General features: G+C 28.7%; 1 pseudogene; it reads left to right on the top strand.

Annotated features, from left to right (window-relative positions):
• Positions 1-305: 305 nt before the first annotated feature.
• On the top strand, positions 306-2,558 carry LOC126553628 (uncharacterized; annotated as a pseudogene).
• The last annotated feature ends 1,658 nt before the right edge of the window (positions 2,559-4,216 follow it).

Here is a 4,216-nt window from a genome sequence, read left to right as displayed (position 1 = left end):
TAGATTTACAAGAATTAGCCATAGAGTATGAGGAACTACTATCTATCGAAAACATTGACCAACTCCGAACTATGAATCTAAAAGAACTATTCAAAACATTATGTATTTCGCCACATTTCATAAATATTGTAACTTTATTAGCAAGAATACTTGTAGCCTAACCTCACAGCGCGGATTTGGAGCGTTTAATAAGTGAAAGTAATTTATTAAAGTCTCCATTACGTTCCTCCATGAATATTTCAACCGAAAATATGTACTTATACATGCATTATAATATGCCTCCCTTGTATAATTGGAATCCCAATATGTCAATTCTCAAATGGATGAATAGTAAAAAACATAGAGTTATTAAAAGAACAAAAGCTAAGCAACAAAATTATTTTAATGGTGTCTTTCCAGATGCTACAAACAAACATCACCAAGTGGAAAATAGAGATACTGATGAAGAGATTGTTATAAAAAAAATAAAATTATTTTAAAATTAGATTAAAAGAATTTGTTATATTAATTATTAATGTGCATACATTATGACGTTTAATATAATATTATTATATATATTTTTTTGTTATGTGCGAGTGAAGCGAGCATCAAATTGTTTTACTTCTGTAATACAAACAGTATGTGCAGTTCTTATATTTCTTTAGCGCAAGCTCTACTGATGACGTAAGTATTTTTAGCAAGTTTTGTGTTTAGGGTATTTTAAATAGGTTGTTATGGACCAAAAAGGTGCCGAAATATAAAAATATATCTAGGGTAAATTGTATTTGACTATCCACCTACTCACCTTACCTAAATTCCTATTTAAGTTTATTATTTCTTAGTAGCATTCTAGGAGGCAGTTATAACTTTAATACAAAAAAAAGTTTATAAAACTGCTTTATGCCTTACACGATAAAAAAAAGCTATATTGTAGAATGGTACCCACTTAAGAACCATACAAATAAACTATTACTATTAACAAATTTGTAATAATTGAATTGTACGTGGGTATAGAGGCATTTATAAACGATTCAGGTATTTTTATATGTTTCTCAATTTACAGGTTTTATTTGCACTATTTATACACAAACAGATATTATTTTTTAAATACATGATAAAATATGATTATAATTTCAGTTCATCGGTAATAATGGTAATTAAACACAAATATTCATACTCAAACCCAATGTTTACATAATACATTTTTTATATTTATTACTTTAAATAATGACTAAATATTGTCTTAACAGGCCTATTGTTAATTATTAATTAGGTATATATTTATATACATTTAAACAGATAAACAGAAATTACAAATAAATACATTACACTATGATGTATATTTTGTAATGTATGTATTTTTTTTTTATATAGGTACCTACCTAATAACTAATGGGATAATGTATATTTATAATAAGAAAATTAAAACATTTGGTCCATATAATTTTTATAACTAATAACTATTAAGTTATAGTTATACATAAACATACATATCACATTCACATACATTAACATGTATAAAGTTATTACTACACTAAGGCTTTTGAAAATGAACGTTTTATGCTACAACTAGAAATTGGAATAGTCACTTATATAGCTAATGACATATATAAATTTAAAAAACAACTGGTTAAATTACCTAAACAAAACATTTCAAACATTTTTTTTTTCACTTCCAATGGTTTTAATTGCACTTTGATCATTCTGAGTTTCATTTAAATCATCATAGGTACTAATGTATAATAAATCAAAAAAAAATATAGGTAATATTAAACTTTTATATCCTTAGTAGTAACAGTGATCTATAGACTGCAGTATTTATAATTAATGATATTACAGTATTACACAAAGTAAAATCTTATATCTACTTATTATTTCAGATTTACAAACCATCCTTATGGTATTATGAAAAGCTTTTATTTTTGGATCCATATGTTACACCTCGTAAAAGCCGGAATTCGATGGAAAACGAAGTAAAAAACCCAGATTTACCATGTGAGGTAATTATTCTATCAAGAATATTGGGATTCAAATTAGTATTTTATTGTCCTTTAGTTAAATACTCGAATGTCTGTGTGTTTCTGAATACTAATATAATATACACATTAGAAGAAATTAGTAATCAAAGTTTGCAGTTTGGAGATAATGAGTTAATCCAAGAAATATTTAAGCCAGACGACAGGGACCCACAAACTAATGAAGAATTTGCAGCAAGTAATTCCCAACATTTTACACTTCCTAGCCATATCAGCCCACCCCTATCAACACCATCAACATCTTCATCAACAAGCAATTCAAATAGCCGCCTTAAAAAAAAGTTTCGTTCCAATCCAATTGATGACGAATATGCAAGCGCCATTAATCATCTTGGCAGAGTCAATGAGTCAACCGATTACCATTAACAATAGAGATATTATTAGGAATACACCGACTCCATCATCAGACTCAATTGATACATTTGTAGTATTTATAGTACTAATTAGAACCATAAAAAAGAAGGTATAAAGCTGGAAGCAATGAACAGTATAACCCAAACTGCATTTGATGCAAAATCAAAAGACATTAACAATGATGTTTAACTCGTTGATGAAGTTGGTACTTTTGCGTACTCTGATTTTTATTATATAATTATTATGTTTGTGAACTTCAAAGACTGAAGAAAGAGTTTGTTTATTATTTTTATTAATTTATTAAAGATATTAAAAATGTAATTATTATTTTATTATTACCTAAATTGAGAAATGCTTTTTATTAATCTGGTTCATATTTTGCATAGTAAGATAGAAAATACAATATTTTAAAATTATACGAGTATCTAGCTATCTGTTAGTTTCGCTAAAACTCGAAAAATGGCTTGACTGATTGAATAATTTTTGTTTTTGTTCTGTTCTTAATTGTCAAAGTAAGGTTTGTATGAAATAACATACGATTGAATATGATTTTAGATTTGTACTTATATTATATTAAGTAAAAACTCTATAACTTGGTAAAAATGGTATTCCCGAGGCTAAAACTTCACGTCACTACCGATTGCCCATTTCTGTTGCAGTATATTGGAAGCGTACTGCACCTGCAGTATTGAAATACTCGCAAAACTTATCACAGATCTCTAAGGCGTTGTAGTAACCAGTGATGATTGCTACACGCTTCTTTTACGACGAATGCACGTTCCGTCGTAGGTTGGAGAGATGAGGTATATAAGTTAACAATAGATTAATAAGATAATTGATACGTTTATTAACTTGTTAAAACAATAAATGAAAAGGCTTTCGTTAGCGTAAGCACAAGAACTTAACTACCGGAGAGCAAGTGACAACACTGACTAAGTCTAACTGACTCTTAACTAACTCTAATTAAATCTATGATGAGGACTCATATTTATATGGAACATGCCATGCTGGAGAATAGGATGATCTACGTTTATGAAGTGGCGTGATGTGTTTAATCCAATCAGGAAAAGGCATCAGTGGTCCGACTCGGTGGCGTGATATAGTTATTGGCCACTGGACTTTAGAACTACGTTTTTATACTAAAAACGTCGGTTTACTACAGCGTTATTACAGCTACGATTATCATTCTGTTGCTTCAAACCATACTGATGTTCAGAAAACTGTTCTTCATGACTGTTTGTATTAGAATTGTTTGAAATTCTATAGTTGTTAGGTACATACCAATGATAGGAGTTTTTCTTGGCGATAAGGTAATTATGTAAAAACACACAAGCATATGTAATTGTTTCAACTAGGGGTGACGGTAATACCGGTATATCGATTTGAGGTCAATATACCGGTATACCGTCTTTTTTTAAAAAAACGGTGTATCGAAAATATCGATGTATACCTATAATAATAAAAATACCGAAATATCGAAATATCGAATATATCGAAATTAGTAATTTAATTTTTTAATCTATTTTTGAATTGTACAAAACTTCCTGTGTCGTGTTTAATTTATCATCGTCTACGCGCTCGTATGGAAATTGAATGTACAATAATATGTTATTAGTTATCGCAAATTGCGATTCGCAATACGCAATCTACAAGATAATCATCAACTGCCAGTCGTTATAGTACCAAATAATTTTGTGCGTTTGTGCAGTGTTACGTCAGAGTAGGTACATTTGATTGAATTCATATTACAGTATTAAGATTCAAAAGTGTAAGTTATTAATTTTAATTTACTATATTCCTAATTAGTAAATTATACCGTATTAGTGTATATATTTCTTATTTACACA

The sequence above is a fragment of the Aphis gossypii genome, unplaced genomic scaffold (assembly GCF_020184175.1).
Source record: "Aphis gossypii isolate Hap1 unplaced genomic scaffold, ASM2018417v2 Contig00281_ERROPOS243947, whole genome shotgun sequence".
Classification (NCBI taxonomy): Eukaryota; Metazoa; Arthropoda; class Insecta; order Hemiptera; family Aphididae; genus Aphis; species Aphis gossypii.
Note: the sequence above shows the minus strand (reverse complement) of the source record. Positions and strands in the feature narration are given on the sequence as shown.